At 46.0% G+C, this 21,090-nt stretch overlaps 1 protein-coding gene across 4 annotated transcripts in view; it reads left to right on the top strand.

The window, feature by feature from the left end:
* Positions 1-21,090, top strand: part of DNAH17 (dynein axonemal heavy chain 17) — a 12,633,448-nt gene that overhangs the window by 7,982,221 nt on the left and 4,630,137 nt on the right. The gene's annotated exons all lie outside the window — the stretch shown is intronic.

Below are 21,090 nucleotides of genomic sequence, written 5' to 3'. Positions count from 1 at the left end.
ATTCGGCCCCCTCATGCACACCAACATGTCCCACACTGCACTTACCACCCGTCCCGGTGCGCCGTAGAGGCGTCCATAGTTGCGGAGTACACCGTCCACGAGGACATCAAGCTCCGCGGCGGTGAAGGGTCGAGACCGGATCTCTTTGCCTGACGACATGGCAAGATCACGGAGTATGGCACTAGAGCAGCAGTCGGTGGTCAGCTCAGCAGCAGCAGCAGGTCGAGGTGATGGTCACAGGCAGCAGTCGGTGGTCAGCTCAGCAGCAGCAGCAGGTCGAGGTGATGGTCACAGGCAGCAATGGTCCCCAGGGTAGAAAGTTTCATTTTGGCCAACACACATATATAGGGCCCTCAGCACGTGTCAGTGGCATACGTCGCCAGCAATTGGTCAGCCCTGGAAGCGTGATCGTGAAATGGCCCAATGACTGGCCCTGTTGTTGCGGTGCACAGCTTCCTCTACTTGCGATTGGCCGTATGCGGCCAGCGTCCCTCTTCCCATTGGCTGCATGTGCAGGGACCGTCACGGGCACACATCGGCAACCGCACGTGCAAGCCTCACGGAAGGAAGCTTCAGTTGCAACAATGTTGTATCACTGGCGCCTCCATGGCGGTGCACGTACACAGCGGGGGAGGTGCAGGCCTATACACCCTGTAGATGTACTCAATGGACATGCCAGTTCATGACCCCCCTTACAGTCACCTTGCATCATCCACCGTACACCGGCCGGAGCGGCCGGCCCATGAACAACCGCCGTGCCAGGCCCTGCCCAGGACCGCCGTGCCGGCCATGGCAACAACCGCCATTGCACGGCCCTTCCACTACCGCCGTGCCAGGCCCTGCCCAGGACCGCCGTGCCGGCCATGGCAACAACCGCCATTGCACGGCCCTTCCACTACCGCCGTGCCAGGCCCTGCCCAGGACCGCCGTGCCGGCCATGGCAACAACCGCCATTGCACGGCCCTTCCACTACCGCCGTGCCAGGCCCTGCCCAGGACCGCCGTGCCGGCCATGGCAACAACCGCCATTGCACGGCCCTTCCACTACCGCCGTGCCAGGCCCTGCCCAGGACCGCCGTGCCGGCCATGGCAACATCCGCCATTGCACGGCCCTTCCACTACCGCCGTGCCAGGCCCTGCCCAGGACCGCCGTGCCGGCCATGGCAACAACCGCCATTGCACGGCCCTTCCACTACCGCCGTTCCCTGGCGGTCCGTGCAATGGCGGTTGTTGCCATGGCCGGCACGGCGGTCCTGGGCAGGGCCTGGCACGGCGGTTGTTCATGGGCCGGCCGCTCCGGCCGGTGTACGGTGGATGATGCAAGGTGACTGTAAGGGGGGTCATGAACTGGCATGTCCATTGAGTACATCTACAGGGTGTATAGGCCTGCACCTCCCCCGCTGTGTACGTGCACCGCCATGGAGGCGCCAGTGATACAACATTGTTGCAAATCGACCATCCGTCCCGGAACCTTACACATGCACTTGCCGGTGTGTGGGCGTGACGGTCTGTGCACGTGCAGACAGTGTGAATGTCGAAGGCGGCCCGCGTATGCCCAGACGTAAACAGCGGATGCAGTGCACCGCCATGGCGTGATCAATGTTAGCATCTTAGCCGATGATGCACCTTGTACCATTGTCTGCAGCTGCCTGCTCACGGTTGTGTGCGTGATTGCGTGGCTACACATGTCATGCTCCATCCCATGTGTGTCCATACCATGGCCATCGGTGAGCCACAAGTGTCCATCACGTGTGCATGTCCACATCGGGTAGTACCCTACACAATTCAGTCGTACCTCACATGTACACAGTAGATCCCGTATGAATGGGCACCTGTGAATCAGTTGTGAGTGAGTGGTATGTGTCAGATGATGACTATGGTGGGGGTTCTGTTGTGTACTGTACATGTGTGTTGCCTATTGTGTCCCCATGCATGTGATGTCCGTATGCCCACCATTCCTGGTGTTGCCATTGGGGCATCATGATATGGGGGGGTGGGGGGGTGTTTAATTTAGTATGTGTGCATGTACTTGCATGTGTGCATGTGATGTTGGGCCTACACATGTGGGTCATGTCACATGTCTGGTTGGCAGTGATGTTGAGGTGAGACACTGTGCATTGCACATGTTGCTAAACATCATGTTGCTAGTGGATGCACATTGTAGCTACGTCGGTCCATGTTGTCCTGACAATCAGAGGAGTCACACATATGACAAGCATACACTGGATACTACATGTTGGTAGAGGGCGTTGACATGTGATTGAGGTGCACACACGTGCGTTGTATGTTAATTGACTTCCATTCCATCTACTCCCACACAGGAGGGCTCCAAATGTCCTTCGCCCATACACTGTGCTGGAGGATATGGTGGACGAGGAGGTGATCCGGAAATTCAGGCTGGATCGCCGTCGATTGTTGCAACTTGTGACCCTATTGTCTCCTCATCTGCAGCCGCGAAGAACCTATCCAGGTTCCATGACACCCACGCAAAAGGTGATGGCGGCACTCCATTTCTTCGCAACAGGCACATTCCAGTACACAGTTGGAGATGCCGGGGGAATGTCACAGGCCATGTTCAGCACGGTACTCCGGGATGTACTGACAGCCATGATGCTGTACAAGCATGACTATATACATTTCCCTCAGGCGGCGGACTTGCCAGCGGTCAAAGCTGGCTTCTATGCCCTGGGTCGTATACCACACGTTGTGGGTTCCATTGATGGCACGCATATCGCGATCATTGCACCACGGGCACGTGAGCAGGTGTATAGGAATCGGAAACACTTCCATTCCCTGAACGTGCAGGTGGTGTGCCAGGCCGACAACATCATCTCACATGTGTGTGCAAGATTCCCTGGCTCTGCACATGACGCCCACATCATGCGGAGCAGCATGGTCCCCCAACTGATGGCTAATCTTCGTCCAGCACAAGCGTGGCTTGTTGGTGAGTATGCTGTGGTGACAGGAGTGATATCTGTGTGGCATGGTGTGCCCCACAATGCAGGTTGTGATGTTTCTCTCTCTCTCTCTTCCACCAACACAGGCGACTCGGCTTACCCAAACAGGCCTTGGCTGCTCAGTCCCTTACGCAATCCCACTACACCAGGAGAAATGAGATACAATGATGCCCATGGTAGGACACGTCGAGTGGTAGAACGGACATTTGGCCTGCTCAAGTCAAGGTTTCGGTGCCTGGATAAGACTGGAGGGGCCCTGCCTTACTCACCAGGCAAAGTATGCAAGATCGTGATAGCGTGCTGCATGCTTCACAACCTGGCTGTGCGCTATAACATTGAACTGCTCTTGGACCCTGATGAACTGCAAGTTCCTCGCCCTCCCGACCCAGCCATGTCAACTGATGAGGATAGTGGTGAGGAGGAAGGTGTGGACCAGAGGCGCCAGATCATTGATCGCTACTTCCCTTGATTGTGAGTGTGCTCCTCTTGTGCTGCTTGGGTATGCCCTGTGAATGTGTGCTGGTGTTGTGGCATAGTGGTGTGCTTCATCTCTGTGTTCTGCTATGTGATGCATGCATGTGTGTGTGTGTGCTAAATTGTGGCCAATGCACGTCTCCATGATGTGTGTCGTCTCATCCATTACTGTTGTGATGCGTGTGGGTAGTTAAATGTTGCACTGCAGTGTGTTCTGATGTGTGTGATCTTGTTTCCTGACGTGTCTTTGCGGTTTCTATTTTCCCTAGGTCACTCCCGCAGCGCCATGATTCTGTACCAGTTGGATACCTGTACCTAGTAACATCTGTTTCTGATGCATTCATGTGAATAAACATGGAGACAACACATGATTGAGTGAGTAAGTGGCTTTTATTTACAAAATGTGCATGGGTGTAGGTGCATATTTACAAATGAGTGAAGGGGTGGGGGAGTGAGAGTTGAAGGTTATGGCAGATGAAATGTCTGTGCGGACACCACATAGGGTGGTGTCTGCCTAGTACAGCAGGCCTGTGGCAGGTGGGACCGGATAGTTGGCAGGGTGAATGGCATGCGCAGGTACTGGGACAGTCATTTTCTGTTCCTCTTGGAGCGTGTGGCAGGTGCTTCCACACTGCTGTCGCCCACTTCCAGCCTCGGTCGGCCCCTCCGTCTTACTGCCGGTACGGTGTCATCTGGTTGCGCAGGGGCATCGGGTACCACATCCGCCGCAGGTGGCGGTGGCGGTGGCGGTGGCGGTGGCGGTGGCGGTGGCGGTGTTTGTGGCCTGATTGTCCTGGTGAAGATGTCCACTAGTTGGCCAAGCCGCCTCTCAATGGCCCCCAACATTGCAGTGTTATCTACAAAGTCCTGGTGGGCCCGGTCTGCCTGTGCCTGACCACGTTGGTAGCTCACCTCCACCCTGCCCAGTGCCTCCAATGACTGTTGCACTGGATTGGGTGTGTTGGTATCCTCCCGTGTTCTTTGACGTATGCTCCTGCCTGCCGGATCTGGCCTTGCATCTCTGCCTTGCCTCACACTCTCCCTGCGTGGCTGGGATGGCGCTGGCACGGCGTTGGCCGTTGGGTTGGGCAGGGTGGCAGGAGTGGTGGTAGCAGTGGTGGTGGTGGTGGAGGTGGTGCTGGTGGTGGCTGTGCAGGTCACAGTGGCCGGTGTTGTCACAATGGCAGAGGCCGTAGTTGTTGGTGCAGGGGTGACCTGGGAGCCAGATGGCCCTGGCTGGCTGCTTGTGCCGGGATCATCCTCTGCCCCGGAGGTGGCTGGCCAATCGTCCCCTGAGACGTCTGTGATTGGCGAGTCTGGAGGGCGGGTGTTGCTTCCAGCTGTCAGATGAGGATGACCTGCAAAACCAAAATGTGATGATGAGTAATGTGGACTTGACAGGTTGTTTTCACTTTTTTGGCCGATTCTGTCTGCACTGGTACTCACCCCACCCACCACCACCGCCATCCCTATGGACATGGGGGCCTGTTGGGAGTTGTAGTTCCATCCCCTCACACCCACCACCACCCACCACCACCGCCACCGCCATCCCTATGGACATGGGGGCCTGTTGGGAGTTGTAGTTCCATCCCCTCACACCCACCACCACCCACCACCACCGCCACCGCCATCCCTATGGACATGGGGGCCTGTTGGGAGTTGTAGTTCCATCCCCTCACACCCACCACCACCCACCACCACCGCCACCGCCATCCCTATGGACATGGGGGCCTGTTGGGAGTTGTGGTTCCATCCCCTCACACCCACCACCACCGCCATCCCTATGGACATGGGGGCCTGTTGGGAGTTGTGGTTCCATCCCCTCACACCCACCACCACCGCCACCGCCATCCCTATGGACATGGGGGCCTGTTGGGAGTTGTAGTTCCATCCCCTCACACCCACCACCACCCACCGCCACCGCCATCCCTATGGACATGGGGGCCTGTTGGGAGTTGTGGTTCCATCCCCTCACACCCACCACCACCGCCATCCCTATGGACATGGGGGCCTGTTGGGAGTTGTGGTTCCATCCCCTCACACCCACCACCACCGCCATCCCTATGGACATGGGGGCCTGTTGGGAGTTGTGGTTCCATCCCCTCACACCCACCACCACCGCCACCGCCATCCCTATGGACATGGGGGCCTGTTGGGAGTTGTAGTTCCATCCCCTCACACCCACCACCACCCACCACCACCGCCACCGCCATCCCTATGGACATGGGGGCCTGTTGGGAGTTGTAGTTCCATCCCCTCACACCCACCACCACCCACCGCCACCGCCATCCCTATGGACATGGGGGCCTGTTGGAGTGATTTCGACGTTGGTGAGTATGTGGACTGCATGCATGGGTTGGGCTCTGGGAGATGTGTCTTCACAGTTGTGTGAGGCACACCATGTAGTAGTGCTCGTGGTGCTTGGTTTGTACTTACCAGCCTCTTCTCCCTCAGGAAGTCCATCAAGGCTCTCAGGGTGGATGATGGTCATCACCTTCTCCTCCCACTCGGTGTAGGGTAAGGGCTCCGGAGGGGTTCCACCGCCTGTATGATTAGCCCGGAGATAGTTCTTGGCTCGTATGGCTTTGACTCGGGTCTTTAGATCGTGCCACCGCCTCTGGATGTCCTGCTTCGTCCTCGGGACGCTCCAGGAGGCATTCACCCTGGTGACTATCCGGTCCCACATGCTGTTTCTCCTGGCTATGCTGGTCTGCTGCACTAGGGCCCCGAATAAGTGGGGTTCCACACGGATGATCTCATCGACCATAACCTTCAACTCGGTGTCAGTGAATTTGGGGTTTTTTTTTGGTGCCATGGTGTGTGGTGCTCGGGGTGTGGGTTTGCGTGGATGGGGTGGTGCAGGTGTGTGGTGTGTAAGAATGGTGTGGTGGGTGTTTGTGTGGTGGGTGTGTTTGGGTGTGGGTTGTGTGAATGCTATTTCTCTTTGGGCTCAGTTCAGTGGTGTGTCCTGCTAGCAGCTATGCTGTGATGCAGAGGAGTTGTGGAGTGGGTGGGAGTTCTTTTATGGTGTGTGTCTAGACCGTGTCTGAATGGTTATTGGCAGTCAGGTGCTAGGTGGGAGTGTTGGCAGGTGTGGATTGTGTGGTGCTTGGCGGTGGATCATTGTGTGTTGTGATTGGTTTGGATATTTTCGGTGGGTGGGCGTTTTTTTTCGTGTGTTTGGTGATAAACTTCCGTGCCAATGTATGGCATTGGTTTGACAGTAGGGATGTTGTTTGTGTTGTCGTTCCGCTGTGGTGCACGGATTCTCGGTGCATTGGTTCCGCTGCGGACGTGGATGGCGGTGACTACCGGGGTACTTGCGGAGTTATCCTAATTGCGGACACGGACATTGCGCAGGTATAGCGGGGGTGGTGGATGTATTCGCGGTCATGTGCGTACGCGGCAGTCGGTGTTTTTACTGTTCCGTCCGCCTGCCGCGGACTCAGGTGTACTCCGACTGCCGCGGACGGGGATTGGAGTGCTCCGTACGCCGCGGTCGGCGTTTTTTGTATGTTTTATCCTAATTGCTGTTGCGGATTTTCCGCGGACAGGTCCGGAGTAGCTTGCCACCTTCCGCGGCGGACGGTACACGTTTCCGTCCGCCATCCTAATCGACCCCATATGTGGAGGAGATGTGACCATTATATTCACTCACTATCTTTGTGGGGACTTGAATATGATTAACTTCACACACAATCTGTGGAAGGTCTTGAACATTCCCATAATCACACAGGGCCTGATTCACAAAGATAAACTTAAACATTTGTGTACGTTTATGACATTTTGCAAGTCACAAAGCAATTTTGCAAGTAGTATCTTTACTACTCCCTATCTTTTAATGTGCAGAGTCTCTGCCACGAGTATAGAGGCTCTGCAGTCGTAAAGATACTACTTGTAAAATGACTTTGTGAATTGCAATAAATTGTAAACTTTACCTTTGTGAATCAGGACCACATTATCTCTGTGACACTAGAACAGCATTTTAGTCACACACTAGCTTTGTGTAGACTTGAACATGATCATACACCACTATCTTTGTGGCGACTTGAACATGATTACCTTCACACACAATCGCTGTGAGGTCTTGAACTTTCCTGTAATCGCTTAATTTCTTTGGGGACCTAAACATCATTATCTACACACACTATTTTTATGGAGACTTGAACATCATCTTCATGCTCTATCTCTGTGGGAACTTGTTCATCATTACCTTCTCATACCATCTCTGTGAGGTCTTGATCATACCTATAAACACACACAATCTTTGGAAAACTTGAACATCCCTATAATTACACACTATGTATATGCAGATTTGAACATGCCTATAATCATATACTATCCCTGTTTAAATGTGAACATCATTACCGTCACACACTATCTGTGTGGGGACTTAAAGATTATATTTAAACAGTACCATTGTAGGGACTTAAGGCCTGATTTAAATTTTGGCAGAAGGGTTACTCCGTCACAACAATGACGGACATCCCATCTGCCAAAAATATAAATCCCATAATATCCTACGTGATTTATATTTCGGCTGACTTGATATCTGTCATTGTTGTGACAGAGTAACTCTTCCGCCGAAATCTAAATCAGGCCCTTGAGCACTATTATCTTTGCACACTATCTTTGTGGGGACTTGAACATCCTAATAAACACACACTATCTTTGTGGCAGCTTGAACATCCCAGTAACCACATGCTATCACTGCGGGGACTTGAGCATCCCTGTAACCACACACTATTGTCGTGGGGACTTGAACATGTTAATACTCACACAATTTTTATGGGTATATTTGAACATTATCTTCAAATGCTATCTTTTTGGGGACTTGAATAATTTCACACACAATATGTGTGAGTTCTTGAACAGGTCTATAATCATGCAGTATCTGTGTGGAGACCAGAAACATCATTTACTTCACACACAATATTTTTGATAGTTGAACATCACTATAAGAACACACTATGGATGTGCAGGGTTGAATATGCCTATAATCCCTGTTTGAATGTGAACAATCATACTTTTACATGCTATCTATGTAAAGACATGAAGATTATTTAAACACTATCACTGGACTTGGACACTGCTAAAGTTGCATGCTATATCTGGGGGTAGTTGAACATCATAAAACACACACACTACCTTTGTGGCAGCTTGAACATCCCAATAACCACATGCTGTCTCTGTGGGGACTCAAATATATTACTAACCACACACTATCTGTTGGGAGATTTGACTATTATATTCACACACTATCTTTGTGGTGACTTGAATATGATTAACTTTACACACAATCTGTGGAAGGTCTTAATCACACAGGGCCTGATTCACAAAGGTAAACTTACACTTTTGTGTAAGTTTATGACATCCTACAATACACAAAGCAATTTTACGAGCAGTATTTTTTAAGACTCCCTACCTTTTTATGTGTGGTGTCTCTGCCCTGAGTGCAGAGATTCCTCAGTCATAGAGATACGACTCGTAAATTTTCATGGGAATTTTGAAAAATCGTAAACTAGTTTACCTTTGTGAATCAGGACCACAGTATCTCTCTGATACTAAAACAGCAGTTACAGTCACACACTCTTTGAGGAGACTTGAACATTATTATCAATCACTATCTCTGTGGTGACTTGAACATGATTACCTGCACACACAATCACTTTGAGGTTTCAAACTTTCCTGTAAATATTTTATCACTATGGGGACTTGAACATCATTATCTACACACACTATCTGTGTGGAGACTTGAACGTCATCTTCATGCACTGTTTTTGTGGGAACTTGCTCATCATTACCTTCTCACACCATCTATGTGAGGTCTTGATCATACCTATAATCTCACCCTATCTCAGTGGGGACTTAAACATCATTATCACACACTATGTATATGCAGTTTTGAACATGCCCATAATCATATACCATAGATGCCAAGGTTTCAGATTGTTATGTATGACATTTTCATAATTTCAGTATAATTGAGTACTGAATTAGTTTGATACCTGCACAAAATAAATCACTATCTTGTCAGTGATAGTAAGAACTATATAAAGCAATTAAAATACAAACAATTGGATCTAATACCTTTTTGCTGCAAGTAACTAACTTCTTTATGGTGTGCTAAATTCCACACTACAGATTTTGTTGTAACACTTCGTGTTTGCAAGTAGATTATCTTTTGTTTGAAAAAACAAGATAACGAGAATTTAAGTGGTTTGTGAGATGAGTGATGGTGTGATCATGTATTATAAGCCATAAAGTCTTCTCTGCTGAATGTTAAAAGGATATTGAAAATAGGGCTTCCGGTTTTATGGTATTTATTTTTTGAACATTTCTGTCTGACTTCATCCATATTTAATTTTTGGCCTTCTTATTGGTATTTATCCATATTTATTTTGTGTTTTGTGAACAGATGAGGCGATAACTAGTATATTTCTGCATTTATATAATGGATAAAAATGGAATCGTACTTTGATGCAGGTCAGATTTTAGCACATTACACAGCTAAAAATAATAAACCCACATTAGTAAAATGGTGTAATAGCACATATGCATGTTGAGATATGCAGTAATTTAAGCACATCACATTGAGCTTTGTATTTTCACGTGCTGCCATTGTGTACAGCTATTGGCCTGAAAGTCATTAATCTCAGCATGGTGAGTCCCTCAAAAGAAGCCAAATTATCTGTATTTTTCAGCTTTAAAAAATAAATACAGACAGGAAAGACAGTGTTTTCTGTCTGTATTTATCTCTAAAAATCCTTAAAAACGGAAAACATTGAGCCCTAATTGTAAATCACCTCAGAATTTGAATGACCTTCAAAGTAATTTTTAGGTCTGGCCTATGCAGCGCGCATGTGCTGCATAGGAAAAAGACCTTTAGAAATCGATTCAGTTTTGCAGTCAAAAACGTGCACACATTGCATTGCTTTGAATGGTAACACGTGCATGTTTGGCGATTCGCTTGCGGGAGCGAGCTTTCAAACCATCTGTTTGTAATTAACAGATGGTTGCTGCTAGCTCCCGCAAGGAAAACAGGCGCAGGCCCCCTCCTCTCTCTCCTCCCCCTGCTGCCTCTCGTCAAACTTGTTTTTTTTTTTACTTTGAGCGAGAGGCGCGCGCGCTTGTTTTTTTATAAGGTGGCATACTCTAAAACTCATCCTCTCCTCCCCTCTCATTTACCTGTGATATCGTCTGGTACTCCTGAAACAAATTCCAAGTTACTGTCTTCCGAGTTACAGCCCTTTTCTTGTCCCTTATTCATTTGAATGCTGTTAAGAACAAAATTAGAAGACCGCTTCGCTCGCAGAAGCAATGCTGTTGTTTTCGTGCTGAACATTAACTAGCAAGTGATTTCGCTGGCCGCTTTTTAACACGTTCCGAGCCTTGACATTTATGTTTCACTTTCTGTTTGAGACGCACTCTAACGCTTTCTGATTACAAGAGTTGCAGGCTTCTTTCTATGAACAATCATTTGCACTACAATAGGTCTCGCTTTTACGTGAGTTTTAGCTATTGGCATTGTAAATCCCAATACATTTTATTTATGTTTTGTTTCATAAAATGTAAATAAAAGGCATTGTCATTTACAATGCCAATAGCTTATAATTGCATAAATGCGAGACCTATTGTATTGCAAATGCTTGTTTATTTTAGCCTTATTCCGCTAAACAGAATCATGGAAAGCCTTACTGATTTGCAATATCCTTTCCATGCACAGCAGCAGTGACTTTAACTGATGTATGAAAGTATTTGGTGCTGCCGCCTGGCCTGATAAAGTACTATCTACTTCTATATTTAATTGCTGATCTTAGGTATTTCTGTACTATTTATATACCAGTTAAATTAAGTCCTTTTCTTTTAACACCATAACGTACACACTGGATATCGATGTTATTGAGTGCTGTTTACTGTTTCATACTGAGTCTAAGTTATTAACTCCCTCCCCATCCAGTGGTAAGACTTAATTCAATTTGTTTGCTTTGGACAAATGAGCCTCTAGATACACCCTGAGGTAAATTGAGAGATCATGTCCTGTGTGCTCTTTTGAATGAAACATATGGGACAGCTCTTCGGGCATTCTTCTATTGCAATGTCTATTGAAATCACTGCAAGGGGTGTCCCAAAGCCTTTTCTGGTATATCAACAGTTTCTACATATCCCTTCCTACAGGCTTTTCAGTGCTCTCTGCTCTGAGGGTATTGGAGAACTTTACATGAGCATCTATTACATTATACAAAGTTGTGGGTCCCATACACACTGTGTCACTGGAACGAAGCTATACCTGTCTGATGAGCCCTTACTAGAGCAAACCTGCCCCTGGGTTGCTTGTGTTCCGGGTCAGGGAGGGTCTGGCTTAGCAGTTTGGGATGGACTGTTCCCACTGGAGCAGGGTCAAGACTGATTTGCATACGGCTGGGTCCAAAGTCAGGTGGCATAGTGCAAAAAAAATTAATAGACTCGGAAGTGGCCTTGGTAATTACCAGTGGCTGAGATTAATTCAAACATTCCATTCATCATTTTTTGTAAACCTTAGTGTGCTGCTCTAAAATTAGCCATAGTATGGAATATGGGAGTATTTTCATTTGGCAACTTTAACGCAGCATAATTTTGGAAAACTATGTATATCAAGTCAGGTCAAAAACTGAGCCTTAAGTAACTCAAATAATACCCTTACTAGAAAATATGTATCCTTCCAACACCTCTATCTTCCTCCCACCCAGAGAAATGCAAATTGAATCTTATACTGTCTTGATAGTTTTCATTTGCTTCTGCTACTTTAAGGGGCTCATGCACAAAAAGTTCCTATTTGGAAATAGCAAAATGTTATGCACTATGGTTCCAGAGTCTTAAATAGCAACTTTTATGATTTGTTATTTAAGAATACTTGGGGATATATTTACTAAGATTTAGCGCTGTGTTTGCATCTCAAAAGGGGCGCAAATCATTGCTAAATCTTTTTTGAATGATTTATTTTCCAGCGCAAAACGTGTTTTGTGCTGGAAAATCACTTGAAATGAGTACAAAGTAGCTTATTTATCAGGAAGGGGGCATTCCATGGGCGGTGCATGGGCGTTCCCATGCAACCACCCAAGGTTTCTGACGCAAACCCTATTTACTTTAAAAAGTAGAAAGGGTTTTGCGTCAAGAAATAGTGGCCACTTCAACCAGGTGCTAGCACAGAGAAATGCTTTTATTTCTTCTTTCTTTTCCTACATTGCATGTGTGCTGCACTGTATAGAAACACAAAGCAATGGCCGGGCAGTATTGAATTAGCGTCAAAGTACACAGACCTAGTGTAATAAATCACTGGGTTGGACAACCATTTGTGTTGATTGACTTATTATTTTTTATATAAAATATTTTGTGCAAGAAATTCTTTGGCATCAAAAGATACAACACAACATTCATAACAAAATACAAAAACCAAATTCAGTGAACTGAGAGAAAATTATCAAAACAATGTGAAAACAAAGAAATTGTCATACATAAATAACATGGACAATTATGGAAAGGCCTCAAATTAATCACTTTACAGAGGCTCCAATCCTGGATATGAAATAAACAAGGGGACTATTATGTTTGAAAGAAACCTCCTTGTTACAACCATCACAAGATACACAGTAGAAATGAGCACGCGCAAGCGGAACTACAAGTCGTAAAGGATTCCTCCATTATTAACATCTCTAATAAGATTCTGACCAAAGCAGAGGAAGAACTGCTGCAATTGGGCCTTTCATATGTACCTGACACCCGCATAGACTTCACCAAAGTGAAATTAGAAGTCATTGAATTCTTCAGAAAAATCCGTCTGAAATGGTTCTTCAGAGAATCGACAAATCAACCACAAACAGAAGTTTCGGGCCTCAGAAACAAGTCCTCCTTTTGTCCCCCAAGCAATAACATGGCAAAAAACATCATTACTTTTGAGCAAAAAGTCCTGTCCTCACTGAATGTGTTGGAGAAGAAGAAACGATTTACACCAGCCAATCTCTCGAAAGAACAAAGACAAGCCATCATGACCCTAAAAAACCAACAGGATGTGGTCATTAGACCAGCAGACAAGGGCGGGGCGGTGGTCCTATGGTCGAAGGAACTTTACAAAGCAGAAGGCAGAAGCCACGTGTTTAACCTAAATTGGTACCGCCGCATCACACAGGATCCGACGGCGGAAATAACCTTTGAAATAACACGACTGGTGAACGAAGCGAAAGAACAGGGAATCCTGGGTCCAAAGGAAGCTGAATTTTTGGTGAAACGCTATCCCAGAACTCCACACCTGTACTTTCTCCCTAAAGTACATAAAGACCCCAAGACGCCACCGGGTCGACCGATAGTATCGGGATGCGATTCAGTGCTGGAGCCCATTTCCAAATTTGTGGACGTGTTCCTGAAAGAATTTGTCACAAAGGTACCATCGTATCTTCGCGACACTATGGACTTTATTAATAAGGTGGAAGGTTTGGATTTTGACCCAAATACTCAACTTCTGGTCACAATGGACGTTTCGTCCTTATACACTCAAATCCCGCAACAAGACGGAGTGGATGTAATTGAAATGTACTTGGACACCAGACCACGTCCTCACAGAGTACCAACTGAGCTGATTGTCAACTTCGCGGCCCTTGCCCTAAAGAAGAACTTCTTTATGTTCGAAGAAGAGATGTTCCTACAAATTAAAGGATCAGCAATGGGGTGCCCGTTCGCACCTGAGATGGCAATACTGTACATGGCCCAGTACGAGGAGAGGTTCGTTTACAACAACAACCCGTACAAAGCCCACATTGGGCAATGGATGAGGTATATAGATGATGTGTGGTGTATCTGGAATGGTACACCACAATCTCTAGAAGAGTTCCATGACTGGCTGAATAACAGAAGCCCAGATATAAAGTTCAGCCTGGCGTTTGACTGCCGAGTGATGCCATTTCTGGATGTGGAGATCAAAGCAACACCTGATGGTCTCAAGTCAACCTTATACCAGAAGAAAACCGATAAGAATAATTCGCTCCACTACAAAAGCTACCATCCCAAGACCCTGAAGAACAACCTCCCCTATGGACAGTTCCTTAGGGTGAGAAGGAATTGTTCAAGAACTGAAGATTTCAACATCCATGGCGAAGCCCTCATGAACAAATTAAGAGAGAGAGGATACCCGGAGAAGCTTGTAAAACACTCCATGAAGAGGGCGAGATGGACACCCCGAGAACATCTACTTCAGAAAAGGGTCAAGCTACAAACAGATCGGATGGTATGCGTGTCTACATTTGGACCCCACACAAATCCGGTACAAAAAATCATCCGGAACAATTGGCACCTCGTGGAGGAAATCATCCCTGAGATTGGCAAGCCCTTGTTCGCATTGAAAAAAAACCGAAGTATAGGACAGCAAATCTCATCCACCAGGGGTGCTATCAAAAAAGAGACACAAAGTACCCTTTTCAACATGGGCCCAGTGAAAGGTCACCACAAATGTGGAACTTGTTCAGTCTGCGGTTTGACGATGGAAGGCACTCATTTCACCGATGGAACAAAACACTGGCGCCATGAGGACTTTACAAACTGCAAAACGAGATACGCAGTGTACGCCATAACTTGTCCTTGCGGCAAAATTTACATAGGGAAGACGACACAAGAAGTGCGCCAGCGGATAATTCAACATAAATCCCGAATCAACAACAAAGTGCTCACTGCGCCTCTGGTATCGCACTTTCTGAAAAAAGATCATGCCGCAAACGATCTTAAGTGGACCATCTTGGCGAGCATAAAAAATGTCCCGGGCGCCGGAGGGGACCCTGATGCAAGACTGGCACAGAAAGAGGCGTACCTCATCCTGAAATTCAACACTGCAGTGTCAGGCTTGAACGATTTGAATGAACTCAGCAATCTATAAATGAACTGTCTGTTCGCTCTGTTAGTCTGCTTATGCCGTTGCTACTCTCGTGACTGCACTGTACCAAAACCTCGGGAATAGGAGATTCACTAATCTACAAATTTTATGTAGACGATCTACCAGTCGTGTGCCGCGCACCCCTTGCTACAGTTAAAAAAAAACTTCAAATCCCACAATGCATCGGGACCACTGGCCGTTTAAATATAGGGAGACACGCCCCCTTTTGCAACAAGCTGTCTCTCAGAAGTCACTGTGTGCCGGACCGTTGCAGCTCGTTTTCTCTGCCGAGAAGTAAGTCATCCGCTTGGGATATGCATCCCCTTTTCGGACTTGCATCAAATCACGATCATCTTAATGCCAGTCTAAATGTGTGCCCCCCTTTCTTTAACAGCACGCCAGCCCGTGCGGCGGCCGCCGCCTCCCACGCGCTCAATTTAAATAAACGGCCACGTCAGAAAAAGGTATGAATTTCCTTCATTCACTCTGTGTCTTACCAGTGCATCATCTTGGCAACAAGAGTTATACTGAGTCCCAACCCTCTCTCCAGATTTAAGATCTACACACCGAACAACTGATCACGGCCGGCACCGCGTCCTTGTTCAGCGGCAACTTCGCCCTCTGTCAAGGTACGCCTTGATTTTATGTAGCAACCTGTCTGCAGCATATCTACAACATAGGTAGACTGTATCTAATGTAAATCTCGTATTTCATTTTTCCCGTAGGGAGTGACCCCCCACCTCACAAATAAGGTACTTTTTTATTTTAAAGTGGGCGAGTCCATGCGATGAGCTTATTGAAACGACCCCTCACTTACACCGTGTCTTAATTGTTTCACAGTGACAACAACCCCCCAGTCCCTGTCCTGAGGAGAACCCGTTGAATGGTATTGGGTTCGAAACGCGTCGACGTTCTTACCTCCAAGATACCAAATTGCTAGGGCACGCTAGGATTCAACTAAAACACATTCTGGAATTGTTCAACTGTTCCTATGTTGTTCCTAGCCTAAGCACCTGATGTGGTATCTACTGTGTATCTTGTGATGGTTGTAACAAGGAGGTTTCTTTCAAACATAATAGTCCCCTTGTTTATTTCATATCCAGGATTGGAGCCTCTGTAAAGTGATTAATTTGAGGCCTTTCCATAGTTGTCCATGTTATTTATGTATGACAATTTCTTTGTTTTCACATTGTTTTGATAATTTTCTCTCAGTTCACTGAATTTGGTTTTTGTATTTTGTTATGAATGTTGTGTTGTATCTTTTGATGCCAAAGAATTTCTTGCACAAAATATTTTATATAAAAAATAATAAGTCAATCAACACAAATGGTTGTCCAACCCAGTGATTTATTACACTAGGTCTGTGTACTTTGACGCTAATTCAATACTGCCCGGCCATTGCTTTGTTTTTCCATGTAGTAGTGGTCCAGGCCGGTCAGTGACAGGACCCAAGTCTTCCACAGTTTCCCCGCACTGTATAGAAAACATACAAGGTGGGCAAAGTTTTAAAGTTTGTCTAAGCATAGTAATGTTTTACTGGATGGGCATCCTTTCAGTACAAAACCTAAGCTAGACTCACGCAGACACCCTTGCACTATGGTGCAAAGTTGTGTGCATGGTGCACAGCAGCACATTTCTGCGCCGGCTAGGGAGAGGGGAAGAGTGTCATATTTCTGTAAATATGGCACTTTCCCTTCTCTCTCCTCACGCAGCGCAGCATTTGCAGCTGCTGCAGTGTGCTGTGTGACAATGTAATAAATCTGGGCCTTGGCTTCATGTACGAAGAACGCATTTGTTAAAAGGGGTTGCAATTTGCGCATTAACTTTCACCAAATGCGTTTGTATTTTACAAGCCAACTAATGTACTAATACGTCAGTTCACATCATACAGAATAATAGTGGGTCACAATTTGACCTACCTTGCTAGTATGCATGAGCTAGGTCGCAAATTGCAATCTATTATGATCGGCTACAATCACAAGGATGGTGGCCTGCATGGGTGCTTAGAAATGTTGGATGTAAGGTGCCTCTTACCCATTTCACATCACCCCATATCTATCCAAACTTCCCTACATATTTCTCACGCAATTCCTGTAATTCTCTTCCTTCTCTAAAATTGCACTAAAGCCTCACACGTATTTCTCTGATCTTATACAGTTTCGCACACTTTCAACTTTTTCTCCCTCTTCATAAAGCAATCGCCAAACACTCCGTGTTCTCTTATGTCATGTCTCTCTGTGGTCCCCCCTTATATGTTTTATTTCCTAGCTCTGTCACTTTCTCCTTTCCCACATCTCTCCATCTCAATTAAATGAACAATTAGAGAAAACATAACTCAAAGCATTCACTCTGTGGAGGGCTCGAGGTATTAGGCCCTTTCCTACTGCACAACGTAATGGCAGTGGTGCAGTTATTTAATTACAAATAAAAAAGTGCACTTCAAAGTTAGTTCTGCTCTTTAAATTGAAAAATGCTCCTTGACTGTTGCAGTTGTAAAATTATTTGGAGACGGAGTTTCTGTTCTGCACGCCTCGACCTTAGCCCCAAACTTGCTGCAATCAGGGCCGCATATCAGAGCTATCCCATGCCGCTTCTTTGTAGGAAGGTGTGTTGTTAGGAGCAACCCCATCCCCCAGTCTGTGAAGGTAGGAGTCTTCAGGGGTTTTCAGCCGCACGGGTCTTTTGCGATGCTAATGACCCTTTTGTTATGCACAGACGTGCATTTGCAATCTGGCCTGCAGTTCAGAAGTCCTGCCTTGAGTTTCCGTTCAAGGCTGATAGTATTATATCCACTTGATGTCTGGATGGAAGGCCTTTCTTTAATCGTCTTCAAGATGCAACAACACATGAAATACTTTAATGCCATTCAGAAAATGTGCGAAAAGCGCGTTCTTCCTTGTCATGAATTTATTTTGTTTTAAATCGACAGACATTCATGTTTGCATTACATGCATTGTCCTGAAATAAGGCGCATTTCACTGCCACTGTTGTAAATACAGTACTTTTTTCAGCAGCTCTCAGATTTTAGAATAACATCAAAACATGGCACACCTCTCAGATGTATTCAGCGCCTGAGTGCTCCATTGAGACACGTTAATAATAATTACATTTTTGTACAGATTGTCAGGCTTTTTTTATAATTAAAGGAGGTGCTTCCAGGGGCCCAATAATGTGAACACTTGGTACACCCAATATTGAAAACCCAGTTTAAACAAAAAACAAGGCAATCCTAATAGTACACATGGTGTTTTTATTTTCTCTTTAATTCAACATTTGTTTTACACTAGCTCCTTTAATGGGGAGGATGTGGCATATGGCCAGAGCGACTAACGTTGGAACTGGAGATCCTGGTTCGAGCCTCACATCAGATCCAGTGATTCTGGGTAAATCAATTAATCTCCCTGTGCTTTAAATAAAAATGTCCTTGTGTAATGTAAATGGTGCTCAAATAAAGTACTCTAATACCTTTGGGTCGATTTTGCTCTAATAAAAGTTGCCCCAAACAATGTAAGCGCTTCAATGAACCGCATTCATAAATTGGTGTTCTGGGGCATCCATGCACAAAATACCCACTCTTTGGTTGGTAAATAACAATTTGATTATTACTTACTGAACTCGTAGTGAAGTTTCTTAAACCACTTCTACAAAATTGGAATTTGTATCAATGTATGTTAAATGGTAAACATACTAGAAATAAAGCCTTAGAATCTGATGCATAATTTCACTTTAGATACACATTTTGTTTTTCTGTCTGTGCATAATTTGCTTTTTTAATTTCGTGAAGGCTGACATTATTCCATAGGCTCTGAGTATGCCCTTCACAGTGTATTCGCTTAACTCAGCCTGTAGTGGAGTCTTACACTGCAAATTACACGCATTCCATACTGATGCGGTATAAGTTACAAGAGGCGTTACACACTCTCATTAAACAAATCACGCAACGCAGCAAGCCACCATGCTGTGTTTCACTGCTTGATAGGGAAAGGGCAGGAATGCGCTGTACTTAACATTATACAGTGCATTTCTGTCATTTTCCAGCACTGGCGCATGATGGACTGCCGAGCACCAGCGCAGGCACCCATGCACCATCGTGCATGGGTGCCTGCATTGTAAGCAGGATTGTTTTTGTGCAAGAAGGGGCACCTTCCTGCAAAAAAACAATCCTGAGAGGCATTAGAAAGTAGAAAAAAGGAGAAATTAATGTATATTTACCCCCATCACGCCTCACCTGGTGAGAAGTAGCATTTTGACGCATTCCAAGGTTTATCAGTGTTAGTAACTCTAGGAAAGTGCCAAAATCCATTGGTGGAACCTCTGGAAATAGACTTCGTTCAATAAACAGACTTGAGTCTTTGAGGCCTCACCTTCCTTCTGCAACCCCAAATCCTATCCGGTCTCAAGAAACTGTCTGTGCATTTTTGCCCAGAAAAGACATGAACCTTACACACACCCCTCCTCGTTGAGTGTACAACTCAGTTATCTACATATAACTTTTAGGGTCAGACGTCCGTTCCTGAAAATCTATGAGATTTCCTTGTGCGAAGAGCACATCTTTGTTTCAACATCTATTGGCATGTTAAGTCATTGTTTCTTTGGAATATTCAAGTCAAGGTCACGTAATGACAATATCTCTGACTAACTGTCCACCAAGAAAGTTGTTTGTGGTCCATCCTGCCAGGCTAGTATCAGACAAGTTTAATTTTGTTTAGAAGAATGGGATGATTGTTTTGTACATACCCGGCACAGTTCTGCTCTAATGTCCCCAAATTTTGAAGAAGTAATTTGTGAATTCCTCTTTAGTGCAATCACAGATCAGTTAATGGTTCCTCAGGCACTATGTCGGTTGTAATTATTTCCACTTTTACTACTAGACAGATAAAATTCCTGTCACAGAGATTCACATTTTTTCATTTGACCATCTCGTAGTTCGTGCTTTGGCCATAAAATACATTTTGATTTTTTTTTAGGTGGCCCAAAAACATTTTAGCCACCAAAAATCAGACCTTAAATGTGACAAATCAGAGCATTTGAACATTTCAGCTTGTCAATCTTCAGTGTTTAAATATGGAGTGTGAGGTGAGAAACTATGCATTTAACATGGGTTATCAGTGGCTAGTGGGGCTTGCTTTTTGTGTACAGGATGCTTGTTGCTGAGACTTAAATTTGTAATTGTAATAGTCCCTTTTCGATTAGAAGCCAACTGGGATCCTGAGCACTGGGCATGAGGGATTTCAACTGCAAAATATAATGGGCCTTGCTGTAAGACAGCATGTGCAGCAATCACAGTCCACCTGTTGTTGTAGCTGCACATAGTTTAAACATTTGCAACAGAGGTTGGGAGTTGTTCCACACAATGTATTATTAGGTTGTGAGACTGTTGTAATAGGTGGCAGGGATTTTCAGGGGAAGCATCCTAAAGAGGTAGATAGATCTGGCGACTACAACCCTTCCAACATTTCCCTGTCTTCTGATCAGGAAAGTTGTAAAGGCTTTCATTTGACGTCATTTGCTGAGGTTTTGGAAGTAAGTGGCAGTCTGATTGTCATTTGCCATGTTTGCTAAAACCATAGAGGATGCTTCACTTTACAACCAGTTAATATTATAATCCAAGAAGGAAGAAGAGTCAGTCATCAGGTCTTCAAGGATGTAACTGAATAATCAGGCTTCAAGACGGTTAATGGCATATCACTGTAGTTACATCTCCCCTGCCAGATTTCCTAAAGGATACCTCCAGCCGTTATAGAGTCAGAATGAACATGAGGGG

This window comes from Lissotriton helveticus, chromosome 7 (assembly GCF_964261635.1).
Source record: "Lissotriton helveticus chromosome 7, aLisHel1.1, whole genome shotgun sequence".
Taxonomy (NCBI): domain Eukaryota; kingdom Metazoa; phylum Chordata; class Amphibia; order Caudata; family Salamandridae; genus Lissotriton; species Lissotriton helveticus.
Note: the sequence above shows the minus strand (reverse complement) of the source record. Positions and strands in the feature narration are given on the sequence as shown.